This window comes from Bombina bombina, chromosome 4, assembly GCF_027579735.1.
Source record: "Bombina bombina isolate aBomBom1 chromosome 4, aBomBom1.pri, whole genome shotgun sequence".
In the NCBI taxonomy this organism is placed as follows: domain Eukaryota; kingdom Metazoa; phylum Chordata; class Amphibia; order Anura; family Bombinatoridae; genus Bombina; species Bombina bombina.
In genome coordinates, this window is record NC_069502.1 from 952581123 (window position 1) to 952598907 (window position 17785).

Sequence of the window (17785 nt, forward strand, 5' to 3'; positions counted from 1 at the left end):
TTCCACAGAAGCTTAATTTTTGAAAGCCCAAGAAGAGGAGACAGCCCTAGTGGAATGAGCTGAAATTCTCTCAGGAAGCTGCTGTCCAGCAGTCTCATAAGCAAAACGAATCATACTTCTCAACCAGAGGGAAAGAGAAGTAGCAGTGGCCTTCTGACCCTTACAATTTTCAGGGAAAACAACAAACAGGGCAGAAGACTGTCGAAAATCTTGAGTAGCTTGAAGGTAAGATTTTAGAGCATGCACAATATCCAAGTTATGCAAAAGACGTTCCTTATGAGAAGAAGGTTTAGGACAAAGAGAAGGAGCCACAATTTCCTTATTAATATTTCAATCAGACACCACCTTAGGGAGAAACCCCAATTTAGTATGAAGGACCGCCTTATCTGCATGAAAATAAGGTAAGGGGAAGCACACTGCAAAGCCGAGAGTTCAGAAACTCTGCGAGCAGAGGAAATAGCAACAAGGAAGAAAACCAACTTAATATCTACAGAATGCATTGGCTCAAACTGAGCATGTTACAAAACTTTAAGAACAAGGTTTAAGCTCCAAGGAGGAGCAACAGGTTTAAACACAGGCCTGATTCTGACCAGAGACTGAAAAAAAGACTGAACATCAGGCATATCTGCCAGACAGTTGTGCAAAAGAATAGAAATCTGACCCTTTTCCAGACCCTAATAGAGAAGAGACAAAATTCTGGGAATCTTGACCCTGCTCCAAGCGAAACCCTTCGATTCACACCAATATAGGTATTTGCGCCATACCTTATGGTAAATCTTACGAGTATTAATAATGTAGTGATATAGTAGTGCGCTGGTGATACTAAAAAAATACCAGACACCTACAGTGGTTGGAGGATCCTTCAATCTTCCAAGGGAAAGTGTATAGTAAAAAGAGGTTAGTAGGTGCGCTAAAATTTAGCTTAAGGTATAAGTGAAAAAATAAAATATTTTTTATATACGTGTTATAACACTCTATTTATCATAGTGACATAATAGTGTATGGTACTTATGAAAAATACAATAATCGGAAGGGTTACAGATCTCCCTAATAGAATTTGCTGAGAATTGATGTGGCACTTTAAACCAAAAAATAAATCTAAAATTGTGTCAGTGTCTTGCACTTATATGTCCTGTATGTATAGGACCAGAGTGAGTATGTGTCCGTGTCTACAGTCCCTCTTGTTTGAGGCTTAACCAGAAAAAAAAGATATATATAATAACTGACTAAACTAGTATGATCTCATAGATATATTGTATAGAAAATGCCCAAATCTGAGGCTACATTAAACAGACTAATCACAAAGCTAGTTTAAAACATTATACTTTATATCAAAAATTGATTTTTAAAAAACAATCTCACAAATACGGAAATATCCCAATAAAGATTTCACTTTTTTATCTGATGAAACAACCCTTGGAGGTTGAGAAACGCGTCATTTCACTTTTTTATCTGATGAAACAACCCTTGGAGGTTGAGAAACGCGTCATAAGTATTAAAAGTAATTTTTATTTGAAGTTGTCTGTGTTGTGGTTTATCAATACCAACTAAACAACACACAAAAAGATTACACCTTTGCAGCACCTGAAGTCCAGTCAACAGGAGATATTCACAGAGTTGCAACCAGGACAAGTGCCTTTGGAGCTTGGCTTCCACAGTGTACTAGCCACTGTTAAGTGCTAGCCTGCTCTTTTGCACTGGTCACAGCACAGTGCCACAATATTTGGTAAGCATAATACTTTTATCTGTACCTGCATTCCAGACGATATCACGCTATTGTGGCGCCCTCTCTCCATTCTTCTTTAATCTCACAAATACGTTCTTAAAATTGGTCTAATTGACCCATATGCCTTACAAACACTCCACAATGGTAGGATACAATATATAAATAATAGGGACGTCTCCCCAATGCTAAAAACCAGCAAATAATTTTTATGATCACAATATTACAGCAGCATACAATTAGCAATGTGTGCCTTGGTTAAGGCTAAAAATAGCTTCACAATAGGGATCCGTTAGTTCAAACTTAGACTTAAGTGGCAGTGAGAATATTTGAAAGTTCAGTATTTAATCTCAATATTCATTAAGTAGCAAGCAGGAATTACGCGTATCAGGCAGTCTCAGTCTCTGATTCTCGCTGATATTACCTTGTCTCTTTAGCGTTTCTCAGAGGAGCTGTTGCACAGCGGCTGTCTTCGTTCATACTCACTTTGGTCCTATACATACAGGACATATAACTGCAAGACACTGACACAATTTTAGATTTATTTTTTGGTTTAAAGTGCCACATCAATTCTCAGCAAATTCTATTAGGGAGATCTGTAACCCTTCCGATTATTGTATTTTTCATAAGTACCATACACTATTATGTCACTATGACAAATAGAGTGTTATAACACGTATATAAAAAATATTTTCTTTTTTCACTTATACCTTAAGCTAAATTTTATCACACCTACTAACCTCTTTTTACTAAATCTTACGAGTAGCTGGTTTGTGAGCCTGAAGCATGGTAGCAATGACATGCTCAGAAAATCCACGCTTGGCCAAAACTAAGCGTTCAATCTCCAAGCAGTCAGCTTCAGAGAAACTAGATTTGGATGGTGGAAAGGGCCCTGAGTTAGAAGGTCCTTCTTTAGAGGTAACCTCCAAGGTAGCAGAGATGACATCTTCACCAGATGCACGAACCAGATCCTGCGAGGCCATGCAGGAGCTATTAGAATTACAGATGCTCTCTCCTGCTTGATACGAGCAATTACATGTGGAAGGAGAGCAAAAGGAGGAAACAGGTATGCCAGACCGAAATCCCAAGGAACTGCCAGGGCATCTTTCAGGGCAGCCTGAGGATCTCTTGACCTTGAACCGTACCTTGGAAGCTTGGCGTTCTGGCGCGACGCCATCAGATCCAACTCCGGAACCCCCCACCTGAGGATTATCCTCCCAGTTGTCCACTCCTGGAATGTGGGTGGCAGATAGGAGACAATTGTGAACTTCTGCCCACTGGATAATGCGAGTCACCTCCTTCAAAGCAGGGAACTCAGAGTTCCTCCCTGGTGGTTGATGTAAGCCACTGAGGTGATGTTGTCCGACTGGAATCTGATAAACTGGACTGAGGCCAAGCTATCAAGGCATTGAAGATTGCCCTCAACTCTAAGATGTTTATGGGAAGAGAGGACTCCTCCCGAATCCACAGGCCCTGAGCTTTTAAAGAGCCCCGGACTGCTTCCCAGCCTAACAGACTGTTGTCCGTGGTCACAATCACCCCGGAGGGTCTCCGGAAGCATGTGACTTGAGACAGATGATCCTGAGAAATCCACTACGAGAGAGAGTCTCTTGTCAGGGGATCCAGATCTACCCTCTAAGAAAGATCTGAATTGTCTCCGTTTCATTGACTGAGCATGCATAGCTGCAGAGTTCTCAGATGGAACCGAGCAAAAGAAATGATGTCCATGGAAGCAACCATCAGACCAATTACCTCCATGCATTGAGCCATTGATGGACAAATAGCAGACTGGAGAGAGAGAGACATGAAGAGAGATGTTTGGATTTTCTGACACTCGTCAGAAAAATCTTCATGGATAGGGAATCTATGATGGTCCCTAAGAAACACACCCTTGTAGATGGAACAAGGGAACTCTTCTCCAGATTCACTTTCCCTCTGTGGGAACATAGAAAAGAAAACAAGATCACTGTATGAAAGTTTGCTAGTTGAAAAAATGACGCTTGAACCAAGATGTTGTCCAGGTAAGGCGCCACCGCAATTTCCTGAGACCTGACGACTGCCAAAAGAGCCCCCAGAACCTTTGTGAATATTCTGGGAGTTGTGACAAGGCCAAACGGAAGAGCAACAAATTGTAAGTGCTTCTCTAGAAAAGCGAATCTCAGGAACAGGTGATGATCCCTGTAAATGGGAACATGAAGATACGCATCCGTAAGGTCTATGGTCATCATGAAATGACCCTCTTGGACCAAAGGAAGAATGGAATGAATGGTTTCCATCTTGAAGGATGGCACCCTGAGGAATTTTGAGACATTTTAGGTCTAAAATGGGTTGAAAAGTTCCTTCTTATTTGGTAACCACAAATAGATTTGAATAAAATCGTTGACCCTGTTCCCTTACAGGAACTGGAACAATCACTCCCAGGTAGGCAACTGAACACAGTTTAAGAAGGCATTTCTTTTTACATGGTATGCAGATAATCTTTAGAGGATTAATCTGCCCCTTGGAGGACAAGTCTTGAATCCTATTTTGAAACCCTAAGATACTATTGTCCACAGCCCAAGGATCTCGAACATCTCGTATCCAGGCTTGATGAAAAAAGGAAAGTCTGCCCCCCACTTGATCCAATACCGGACTGGGGGCGGACCCTTCATGCTGATTTAGCCTCAGATGAAGGCTTCTTTGCTTGCTTCCCCTTATTCCAAGGCTAGCTGGATCATCAAGAGGACTTTGACTGCTCCGGCTTGGAGGAGGAAGAGGGGGACTTATGTCCATTGAAGATATGAAAGGAACAAAAATCAGAATTTTGGCGACCATTGGGTCTATTCTTATTGTCCTGAGGTAGAAAAGACCCCTTTCCACCTGTAATCTCAGAAATTATCTCGACCAGACCAGGACTAAAAAGAGTCTTACCCTTTTAAGGTAAAGACAGGAGCTTGGACTTGGAAATAACATCAGCTGACCAAGATTTTAGTCATAGAGCCCTGCGAGCTAGAAAGGAGTCAGCAACAGGAAACATTTTCTTAAAAACAGGAGAAGGGGAAAAAGGAATCCCTTGTTTATCCCATTCCTGAGTGATAATTTCCGACATACGGTCTGGAACAGGATACCTTCACAGAAGAAGGAACATCAGTATTTGTTAAAGGGACACTGAACCCAATTTTTTTTTTCTTTCATGATTCAGATAGAGCATGCAATTTTAAGCAATTTTCTAATTTACTCCTATTAACAATTTGTCTTCATTCTCTTTCTAACTTTATTTGAAAAGCAAGATTGTAACCTTAGAAGCCGGCCCATTTTTGGTTCACAACCTGGGTTGTCCTTGCTGACTGGACAGCACCAATAAACAAGTGCTGTCCAGGTTACTGAACCAAACAATGGCTGGCTCCTTAGCTTAGATGCCTTCTTTTTCAAATAAAGATAGCAAGAGAACAAAGAAAACTTAATAATAGGAGTAAATTAAAAAGTTGCTTAAATTTGCATGCTCTATCTGAATCATGAAAGAAAAAAATTGGGTTTAGTGTCCCTTTAAGCTTACTAGATTTTTTAGGGTTGACGGCGACAGAAGGGTCGGAGTCATCCAAAGTAGTCAGTACCTCCTTTAGAAGTAAAAGGTGTTCAAGCTCAAATCTGAAATTAACTTCTTCAGAATCAGTCAAAGGATGTACACTGTCAGAATCTGAAATCTCACCCTCAGAAGCTACTGAGGTATCCTCCTCATCAGACTTACGGGAGAGGTCAACCATCGCAGAAAACGATGGGACAGACACCTTACTAGCAGTAAAATGCTTTGAATTCCTCTTGCACTTACCAGCAATAGGGAAAGCAGATAAAGCTGCAGACACTGCAGACGATATCTGTGCAGCAAAATCCCCAGGCAAATAAATGCCTCCAGGAAGCTGAGAGGAACCGCAGGGCACTGTATGTGAAACTATTGAGGCTTGGGACGTTTGAGGAGAAAGCTGTGGCATATCCTGAACAGCATTTTTCTGAGAGACAATAGGCTCAGAAAGCAGTAATTTATCTTTAACTTTAAGGGTTTTAGCTAAACATGAGAAGCAAAATTGCATAGGCAAAACAATTTGGGCCTCCAAACATAAAAAGCATTTTTCAAAAGAAACAGACTCCTGTTCAGTGTCCATTGCTGAAAAGTACCCCAAAAATAAAAATAACAAAATCGACTAACTTTAATAACAAAATTGATTGTCACTTTAAGATGGATAGTATTCCTTCAGAGCTTAACAACGCTAAGCATACAAATATAAGAGAAAAATAATAAATGCACCTCTACACCTCAGTCCTCCTACCGTAAACTTCAGAAGCTGCACAAAAAATAAGGACTCGCCAATCGTCAGACGATATCCCTACAGCCGCAACAAAAGAAAGCTCAGCGAAAGTGAAACTGCTCTGCTCAGTATTACAAATGGAAGAGGGGGAAGTCACTTGAGCGGCTGTAAAAGAAACTGCGCGACAGACTAAAAGTGCACGTTTCTGTAAGCAAGCCTCTGAAGAAAAACGGAATTTAATGTCTTCTACAAGTTCCAATAATAAAGAAAAATGTATAAAACACTTAATCCCATCATCCTAGATTACTGCAACAAAACTACAGCCAAACAAGTCAGGGATACCCTCCCATAACAAATAAGGGAAGCTATTAACCCCTTAGTCTCTCAAACATATGTTAGTGCCTACAAACTGCCCCAAATGAATCCTTAATAAAGGAGTAAATATGTCCCATGAGATCTTGAGCAGATAAATTATGCTTACCAGATCATTTCCTTTCCATCTGTATGAGGAGAGTCCACGGCTTCATTCCTTACTTGTGGGAATACAAAACCTGGCCACCAGGAGGCGGCAAAGACACCCCAGCCAAAGGCTTAAATACCTCCCCCACTCCCCTCATCCCCCTGTCATTCTGCAGAGGGAACAAGGAACAGTAGGAGAAATATCAGGGTATAAATGGTGCCAGAAGAACAGAAATTTTTGGTCCGCCCAACGAAGAAAATGGGCGGGGTCCGTGGACTCTCCTCATACAGATGGAAAGTAAATTATCTGGTAAGCATAATTTATGTTTTCCATCTTAATATGAGGAGAGTTAACGGCTTCATTCCTTACTTGTGGGAAACATATACCCAAGCTCTAGAGGACACTGAATGAAAACGGGAGGGTAAAATGAGAGGCGGACCCTATTCTGAGGGCATCACAGCCTGCAAAACCTTTCTCCCAAAAGCTGCTTCACCCGTAGCAAAAACGTCAAATTTGTAAAATTTTGAAAAGGTATGTAAGGAGGACCAAGTAGCCGCCCTACAAATCTGCTCCATAGAGGCCTCATTCTTGAAGGTCCAAGATGAAGCCACAGCTCTAGTTGAATGAGCCGTAATCCTCTAAAGAGGCTTATGACCCGCTGTCTCAAATGCTAAGCGAATAATGCTCCTCAACCAGAAAGATAGGGAAGTGGAAGAAGCCTTCTGCCCTCTAAGCTTCCCAGAATAGACAAACAATGACGAAGTCTTTCTAAAATCCTTCGTAGCCTGAAGATAGAATTTCAAAGTTGGAACCATATCCAAATTATAAAGTAATCGTTCCTTCAAAGGAGGAGGATTGGGACACAAGGAAGGAACCACAATATCCCGATTGATGTTGCGATCAGACACAACCTTAGGGAGAAAACCCAACCCAGTGCGAAGCACAGCCTTATCAGCATTAAAAACTAGGTAAGGAGGCTCACATTGCAAGGCCGCCATCTCAGAGACCCTGCATGCCGAAGCAATGGCCAGTAGAAAAAGAACCTTCCAAGACAGTAACTTAATGTCAACCAAATGCATATGCTCAAACGGAGCCCTCTGCAAAACCTTAAAGTGAAAGTAAAGTCAGCGGTTGCGCTCTTTATACTTAGAAATTACATTCAAAATAAAGTTAAGTTTCATTCATAACTTTCTAAAGATCATTTTCTAAATAACTTTTTTCCCTTTAGTATTGTGTACAAATCACTAATCGTTCCTCCACCAGCGTTAAAAAAAAAAATTATATTGCTGTGACAAATCTAACCGATTGGTTCCCCCATTGGCGTCTCCAGCACTAAGAAAAACGCCCATGTCTTCTAATGTGCATGCGGCCAACTCCGAACTCATTCCGTCTCTTAAAGCGTGTTCATGCTAGCCGCATGCACATTGACAAAGGGAATCCTGCTCTTTCATCATATCAGGTACACGAAGCTTGCGAGAGTAGCAATCTCCAGAAATACTGTTATTTCTTAAAGTAAGTATACTATTTAAAACGGCATCATACAATAATAATGCAATATCCAATATGCAGTTATTTGAACATTATATCTGCAATTTCTCAACTTTAAATCATATTTTATCTTATTAATTTTGGGATATTCTAATCTATTTACTATTATGTAACTATACATAACCTTCAAATAATTGATCATTTTTAATATGCAGACAGAGTTTAATTTTAAATATATTACTTTCAAGTGTTAAATCATAATAATATTAGTAAATAAATATGTTTATATTCTAATTTGGTCAGTATAACTAGAAACCAAATGGCATGTATATTAATCAATTCTATGAATCAAAATTCTGGCCAATATATATTTAGACACGGAAAATGTAATACACAAACTATGAGAGCAACATTTTAATCTAATATTTAAATGTAATATTGAATTTTAATTGTATTATCCCACAATAGTCAATTTTATGTGTTTTATTTATATATATATATATATATATATATATATATATATAGTAGCCTGCAAAACCTTCAAAACCAAATTAAGACTTCATGGAGGAGAGATTGATTTAATGACAGGCTTGATACGGACCAAAGAATGAACAAAACAGTGAATATCAGGAAGCTTAGCAATCTTTCTGTGAAATAAAACAGAAAGAGCAGAGATTTGTCCCTTCAAGGAACTTACAGACAAACCTTTATCCAAACCATCCTGAAGAAACTGTAAAATTCTAGGAATTCTAAAAGAATGCCAGGAGAATTTATGAGAACACCATGAAATATAAGTCTTCCAAACTCTATAATAAATCTTCCTAGAAACAGATTTACGAGCCTGTAACATAGTATCAATCACTGAGTCAGTGAAACCTCTATGACTAAGCACTAAGCGTTTAATTTCCAAACCTTCAAATTTAATAATTTGAGATCCAGATGGAAAAACAGTCCTTGAGACAGAAGATCTGGTCTTAAAGGAAGTGGCCAAGGTTGACAACTGGACATCCGGACAAGGTCTGCATACCAGAACCTGTGAGGCCATGCTGGTGCTACCAGAAACACAAGCGAATGTTCGATGATGATCTTGGAGATCACTCTTGGAAGAAGAACTAGAGGCGGGAATATATAAGCAAGTTGGTAAAACCAAGGAACTGCTAACTCATCCACCGACTCCGTCTGAGGATCCCTGGACCTGGACAGGTACCTGGGAAGTTTCTTGTTTAGATGGGAAGCCATCAGATATATTTCTGGAAGACTCCACATCTGAACAATCTGAAAAAACACATCTGGATGGAGAGACCACTCCCCGGATGTAAAGTCTGACAGCTGAGATAATCCACTTCCCAATTGTCTACACCTGGGATATGTACCGCAGAAATTAGACAAAAGAGCTGGATTCCGCCCAAGCAAGTATCCGAGATACTTCTGTCATAGCTAGGGGATTTTGAGTCCCACCCTCATGATTGACATATGCCACAGTTGTGATATTGTCTGTCTGAAAACAAATGAATGGGTCTCTCTTTAACAAAGGCCAAACCTGAAGAGCCCTGAAAATAGCACGTAGTTCTAAAATATTGATTGGTAACCTCGCCTCTTGAGATTTCCAAACCCCTTGTGCTGTCAGAGATCCCCAGACAGCTACCCAACCTGAAAGACTTGATCACAGTCCAGGTTGGACGAACAAAAGAGGCCCCATGAATTATACGGATCTAACCACCAAGTCAGAGAAAGTTGAAAATTTGGATTTAAGGATATTAATTGCGATATCTTTGTATAATCCCTGCACCATTGATTCAGCATACAAAGCTGGAGAGGTATCATATGAAAACGAGCAAAGGGGATTGCGTCCGATGCTGCAGTCATGAGACCTAAAACCTCCATGCACATAGCCACTGAAGGGAATGATTGAGACTGAAGGTTCTGACAGACTGAAGCCAAATATAATTTGTCTCTTGTCTGTTAGAGACAGAGTCATGGACACTGAATCTATCTGGAAACCTAAAAAGGTGAACCTTGTCTGAGGAATCAATGAACTTTTTGGTAAATTAATCCTCCAACCATGTCTTTGAAAAAACAACACTAGTTGATTTGTGTGAGAGTTGGCAAAATGTAAAGACTGAGCTAGTACAGAGAGTAGGGCACCGAGAACCTTTGAAAAAAATTCTTGGAGCTGTCGCTAGGCCAAATGGAAGAGCGACAAATTGGTAATGCTTGTCTAGAAAAGAGAATCTCAGAAACCGATAGTTGTCTGGATGAATCGGAATATGAAGATATGCATCCTGTAAATCTATCGTGGACATATAATGACCTTGCTGAACAAAACGCAGAATAGTCCTTATAGTCACCATTTTGAAATTTGTCACTCTTGCAAAACGGTTCTAAATTTTCAGATCCAGAACTGGCCTGAATGAATTTTCTTTGGGACAATGAATGAAACTGAACTGGTATAATTACCCCTGAAAGCTCTAGATCTGAAACACACTTCAGAAAAGCCTGAGCCTTCAGTGGATTTGCTGGAACGCGTGAGAGAAAAAAATCTTCTCACAGGAGGTCTTATGCTGAATCCTATTCGATACCCTCGAGAGACAATGCTCTGAATCCAATGATTTTGGACAGAATCTGCCCAAATGTTCTGGGAAAAAAATGAATCTGCCCCCCACCAGCTGAGCTGGAATGAGGGCCGCACCATCATGTAGACTTGGGGGCTAGCTTTGGTCTCTTAAAAGTCTTGGATTTATTCCAACTTGAAGGTTTCCAATTGGAACCAGATTCCTTGGGGGAAGGATTTGGTTTCTGTTCCTTATTCTGTCGAAAAGAACGAAAACGATTAGAAGCTTTAGATTCACCTTTAGATCTTTTATCCTGAGGTAAAAAAACTCTGTTCCCCCCAGTGACAGTTGAAATAATGGAATCCAACTGAGAACCAAATAAATTGTTACCTTGGAAAGAGATAGCAATCTAGACTTACCATGTCAGCATTCCAATATTTGAGCCACAAAGCTCTTCTAGCTAAAATAGCTAAAGATATAGATTTAACATCAATTTTGATGATATCAAAAATAGCATCACAGATAAAATGATTAGCATGTTGAAACAAGCGAACAATGATAGATAAATCAGAATCTGTTTCCTGTTGGCTAAGCTTTCCAACCAGAAGGTTGATGCAGCTGCAACATCAGCAATAGAAATGGCAGGCCTGAGAAGATAGCCAGAATATAAATAAGCTTTCCTTAGATAAGATTCAAGTTTCCTATCTAAAGTATCCCTAAAGGAAGTACTATCTTCCATAGGGATAGTAGTACGTTTGGCAAGAGTAGATGAGTAGCCCCATCAACTTTGGGGATTTTTTCCCAAAACTCCAATCTGGCTGCTGGCAAAGGATACAACATTTTAAACCTAGAAGAAGGAATAAAAGAAGTACCAGGTCTATTCCATTTCTTTGAAATCATATCAGAAATAGCATCAGGAACTGGAAAAACCTCTGGAGTAACCACAGGAGGTTTATAAACAGAATTTAAACGTTTACTAGTTTTAATATCAAGTGGACTAGTTTCCTCAGTATCCAAAGTAATTAACACTTCTTTCAACAAGGAACAAATATACTCCATCTTAAAGAGATAAGTAGATTTGTCAGTGTCAATATCTGAGGTACGACCTTCTAAATCAGATAGATCCTCATCAGGAGGAGGATAATTTAGTATACTGTCGGTCATTTGAAATGTCATCATCTTTATGAGAAGTTTTAAAAGACCTTTTACGTTTATTAGAAGGCGGAATGGCAGACAAAGCCTTCTGAATCGCATCAGCAATAAAATCTTTTATATTCACAGGGATATCATGTACATTAGATGTTGAAGGAACAACAGGCATTGTACTAGTACTGATGGATACATTCTCTGCATGTAAAAGCTTATCATGACAACTGTTACATACTACAGCTGGAGATATAATCTCCACTAACTTACATAGGATACACTTATCTTTGGTAGAACTGTTATCAGGCAGTAGGGATCCGACAGTGGTTTCTGAGACAGGATCAGATTGAGACATCTTGCAAATGTAAGAGAAAAAACAACATATAAAGCAAAATTATCAATTTCCTTATATGGCAGTTTAAGGAATGGGCAAAAATGCAAACAGCATAGCCCTCTGAGCATAGAAAAAGGCAAGAGGCATATAGAAAGTGGGGTTTAAATAATTACATTATTTGGCGCAAAATATGACGCGCAACGCAAAACTATTTTTTTTTGGCACTAATAATATCCGGAAATGACGCAACTCGTGTCATGACAGACGCAACCTTGTGCAAAGAAACCTGGCGTCAACTAAGACGCCGGAAATGGCGTATTTGCGTCACCAAACGTACATTTGTGCCAAAAAAATTCTCGCACCAAGAATGATGCAATAAATATCAGCATTTTGCGGCCTTGCTGGCCTAATTTTGCAAAAATTAAAGAAAACAGTCAATTTTTAAGAAAACACTAAACCCCAGGTAAGAAAAAATTACTTCCTAAATATGTTTTTCTCAATTTTGAAACTGATAGTCTGCAAAAGGAAATATACATAAACCTGACTCATGACAAATATAAGTATACAATACACATATTTAGAACTTTACATTAATACATAAAGTGCCAACCCATAGCCGAGAGTGTCTTAATTAATGAAAACATACTTACCGAAAGACACCCATCCACATATAGCAGATAGCCAAACCAGTACTGAAACAGTAACAGTAGAGGTGATGGTATATGAGAGTATATCGTCTATCTGAAAAGGGAGGTAGGAGATGAATCTCTACGACCGATAACAGAGAACCTATGAAAAGATTTCCCGCGAGGAAAACCATACTGTTCAAAAGGTGATACTCCTTTCACATCCCTCTGACATTCACTGTACTTTGAGAGGAATCATGTGCTTCTCAGCATTTTGAAGCCTATCACAGAAGAAAATCAAGCACAAACTTACTTCACCACCTCCATAGGAGGCAAAGCTTGTAAAACTGAATTGTGGGTGTGGTGAGGGGTGTATTTATAGGCATTTTGATGTTTGGGAAACTTTGCCCCTCCTGGTAGGATTGTATATCCCATACATCACTAGCTCATGAAAGAAATGTAAACTAGGTTGAACCTCCAAGGCACTGCTAACGCATCTATCAGCTCTGCCTGGGGATCCCTGGACCATGACCCGTATCTGAGTAGCTTGGTATTGAGTCGGGACTTCATGAGAGCTATCTCCGGCGTCCCCCATCTGTTGCAAATCTCCGCAAACACCTCATGATGGAGAGACCATTCCCCCAGATGAAACGATTGTCTGCTGAGGAAATCTGCTTCCCAGTTGTCCACACCCGGAATGTGGATCGCTGACAGCGAGCAGTTGTGGGCCTCCGTCCATTCCAGAATCTGAGATACTTCCCTCATTGCTAGGGAGCTCCTCGTTCCCCCCTGATGGTTGATGTAAGCCACCAAGGTTATATTGTCTGTATTGGAATCTGATAAACTCGGACCAACCCAGAAGAGGCCAAGCTTTCAGAGCTTTGAAAATCGCTTGAAGTTCCAAAATGTTGATCGGGAGAAAAGAATCCTCTCGAGTCCACAGGCCTTGTGCCCTCCTGGCACCCCAAACAGCTCCCCATCCTGATAGACTTGCGTCCTTAGTCACAATCTCCCAGGATGGTCTCAAGAAGTATGTCCAATGGGACAGGCGATCTGGACAGAGCCACCAAGAGAGCGATTCTCTCAACCGGATGTTCAGAGAAAACTATTGTGACAGATCTGAGTGGTCACTGTTCCATTGCCTAAGCATGCACAGCTGAAGAGGTCTGAGATGGAATCTGACGAATGGGATGATATCTATGCTGGACACCATGAGCCCAATTACCTCCATACACCGGGCCACAGAGGGCCTTAAGAAAGTCTGGAGGGCAAGACAGTTGGAAATAATTTTGCAACGTCTCTGGTCTGTAAAAATATCCTCATGGATATGGAATCTATTATCATACCCAGGAAAAAATATCCTCATGGATATGGAATCTATTATCATACCCAGGAATTCCACCCTGGTACTGGGAACCAGATAACTCTTTGCTAAGTTTATCTTCCATCCATGAGATCGAAGAAGTAGAAGAGCTCTTGAATGGTCTTCTGCCAGCCGACAGGACGGAGCCTGGACCAGAATATCGTCCAAGTATGGCGCTACTGCAATACCTTTGGATCTCGCCAACGCAAGCAGAGCCCCCAGAACCTTCGTAAAGACTCTTGGGGTAGTAGCTAGACCAAATGGAAGAGCAACAAACTTGAAGTGCTGGTCCAGAAAAGCAAATCTTAAAAACTTCAAGTGATCCTTGTGTATTGGCACATGAAGGTAAGCATCCTTCAAGTCTATTGTAGTCATAAACTGTCCCTCTTGAACTAAGGGCAGAATGGATCTTATCGTCTCCATCTTGAATGATGGGACCGACAGGAACGTGTTTAAGCACTTTAGGTCCAGAATCGGGCGAAACATACCCCCTCCTTTGATACCACAAAAAGGTTTGAGTAGTACCCTAGACCACTCTCTGCTAGCGGTACCGGCACAATTACTCCCAGGGAGGAGAGATCCCTCACGAACCCTATAAAAAGCATCTTGTTCTTCTGGTCTTGAAGACAGCTTTGATAAGAGGAATCTGCCTCTGGGTGGATGAGATTTGAAACCTATCCTGTAGCCCTGAGCGATGACCTCCAGAACCCAAAGGGTCTAGCACGTCCCCCAGCCAAGCCTCCACAAATAGAGATAGTCTGCCACCAACACGATCCAGTGACGGATCGGGGGCCGCCCCTTCATGATGATTTTGTCTTGGATAGCTTTTTGTTCTGCTTGGATTTATTCCAAGATTGAGACGGTTTCCAAGTTCCCTTGGACTGATCAGGCTTTGCGGCAGGTTGCTGGCGTTATTTTTTTATCCGAAAGAAAGGGACGAAAATTAGGACCCTGTCCCTTAGGATTAGTCTTCTTATCCTGCGGTAGAAAGGCACCTTTGCCACCAGTGACCGTGGATATGATTGAGTCCAGGCCTGGACCGAAAATAATCTTTCCCTTAAACGGAAGGGAAAACAGAATTTATGTTTACCTGATAAATTACTTTCTCCAACGGTGTGTCCGGTCCACGGCGTCATCCTTACTTGTGGGATATTCTCTTCCCCAACAGGAAATGGCAAAGAGCCCAGCAAAGCTGGTCACATGATCCCTCCTAGGCTCCGCCTTCCCCAGTCATTCGACCGACGTAAAGGAGGAATATTTGCATAGGAGAAACCATATGATACCGTGGTGACTGTAGTTAAAGAAAATAAATTATCAGACCTGTATTAAAAAACCAGGGCGGGGCCGTGGACCGGACACACCGTTGGAGAAAGTAATTTATCAGGTAAACATAAATTCTGTTTTCTCCAACATAGGTGTGTCCCGGTCCACGGCGTCATCCTTACTTGTGGGAACCAATACCAAAGCTTTAGGACACGATGAAGGGAGGGGGCAAATCAGGTCACCTAGATGGAAGGCACCACGGCTTGCAAAACCTTTCTCCCAAAAATAGCCTCAGAGAAGCAAAAGTATCAAACTTGTAAAATTTAGTAAAAGTGTGCAGTGAAGACTAAGTCGCTGCCTTACATATCTGATCAACAGAAGCCTCATTCTTGAAGGCCCATGTGGAAGCCACAGCCCTAGTGGAATGAGCTGTGATTCTGTCAGGAGGCTGCCGTCCGGCAGTCTCGTAAGCCAATCTGATGATGCTTTTAATCCAAAAAGAGAGAGAGGTAGAAGTTGCTTTTTGACCTCTCCTTTTACCAGAATAAACAACAACAAGGAAGATGTTTGTCTAAAATCCTTTGTAGCATCTAAATAGAATTTTAGAGCACGAACAACATCCAAATTGTGCAACAAACGTTCCTTCTTTGAAACTGGATTCGGACACAAAGAAGGCACGACTATCTCCTGGTTAATGTTTTTGTTAGAAACAACTTTCGGAAGAAAACCAGGTTTAGTACGTAAAACCACCTTATCTGCATGGAACACCAGATAAGGAGGAGAACACTGCAGAGCAGATAATTCTGAAACTCTTCTAGCAGAAGAAATTGCAACCAAAAACAAAACTTTCCAAGATAATAACTTAATATCAACGGAATGTAAGGGTTCAAACGGAACCCCCTGAAGAACTGAAAGAACTAAATTGAGACTCCAAGGAGGAGTCAAAGGTTTGTAAACAGGCTTGATTCTAACCAGAGCCTGAACAAAGGCTTGAACATCTGGCACAGCTGCCAGCTTTTTGTGAAGTAACACAGACAAGGCAGAAATCTGTCCCTTCAAGGAACTTGCAGATAATCCTTTCTCCAAACCTTCTTGAAGAAAGGATAGAATCTTAGGAATTTTTACCTTGTCCCAAGGGAATCCTTTAGATTCACACCAACAGATATATTTTTTTCCATATTTTGTGGTAAATTTTTCTAGTTACAGGCTTTCTGGCCTGAACAAGAGTATCAATGACAGAATCTGAGAATCCTCGCTTTGATAAGATCAAGCGTTCAATCTCCAAGCAGTCAGTTGGAGTGAGACCAGATTCGGATGTTCGAACGGACCTTGAACAAGAAGGTCTCGTCTCAAAGGTAGCTTCCATGGTGGAGCCGATGACATATTCACCAGGTCTGCATACCAAGTCCTGCGTGGCCACGCAGGAGCTATCAAGATCACCGATGCCCTCTCCTGATTGATCCTGGCTACCAGCCTGGGGATGAGAGGAAACGGCGGGAAATACATATGCTAGTTTGAAGGTCCAAGGTGCTACTAGTGCATCTACTAGAGTCGCCTTGGGATCCCTGGATCTGGACCCGTAGCAAGGAACCTTGAAGTTCTGACGAGAGGCCATCAGATCCATGTCTGGAATGCCCCACAGATGAGTAATTTGGGCAAAGATTTCCGGATGGAGTTCCCACTCCCCCGGATGAAATGTCTGACGACTCAGAAAATCCGCTTCCCAATTTTCTCACTCCTGGGATGTGGATTGCAGACAAGTGGCAGGAGTGAGTCTCCGCCCATTGAATGATTTTGGTCACTTCTTCCATCGCCAGGGAACTCCTTGTTCCCCCCTGATGGTTGATGTACGCAACAGTTGTCATGTTGTCTGATTGAAACCGTGTATGAACTTGGCCTTTGCTAGCTGAGGCCAAGCCTTGAGAGCATTGAATATCGCTCTCAGTTCCAGAATATTTATCGGTAGAAGAGATTCTTCCCGAGACCAAAGACCCTGAGCTTTCAGGGGTCCCCAGACCGCGCCCCAGCCCACCAGACTGGCGTCGGTCGTGACAATGACCCACTCTGGACTGCGGGAAGCTCATCCCCTGTGACAGGTTGTCCAGGGACAGCCACCAACGGAGTGAATCTCTGGTCCTCTGATTTACTTGTATCGTCGGAGACAAGTCTGTATAGTCCCCCATTCCACTGACTGAGCATGCACAGTTGTAATGGTCTTAGATGAATGCGCGCAAAAGGAACTATGTCCATTGCCGCTACCATCAAACCTATTACTTCCATGCACTGCGCTATGGAAGGAAGAGGAACAGAATGAAAGTATTTGACAAGAGTTCAGAAGTTTTGTTTTCTGGCCTCTGTCAGAAAAATCCTCATTTCTAAGGAGTCTATTATTGTTCCAAGAAGGGAACCCTTGTTGACGGAGATAGAGAACTCTTTTCTACGTTTCACTTTCCATCCGTGAGATCTGAGAAAGGCCAGGGACAATGTCCGTGTGAGCCTTTGCTTGAGGAAGGGGACGACGCTTTGAATCAGAATGTCGTCCAAGTA

General features: G+C 41.4%; 1 protein-coding gene across 1 annotated transcript in view; it reads right to left on the reverse strand.

The window, feature by feature from the left end:
* Positions 1-17785, reverse strand: part of ANAPC1 (anaphase promoting complex subunit 1) — a 592717-nt gene that overhangs the window by 410326 nt on the left and 164606 nt on the right. The window lies entirely within an intron of this gene.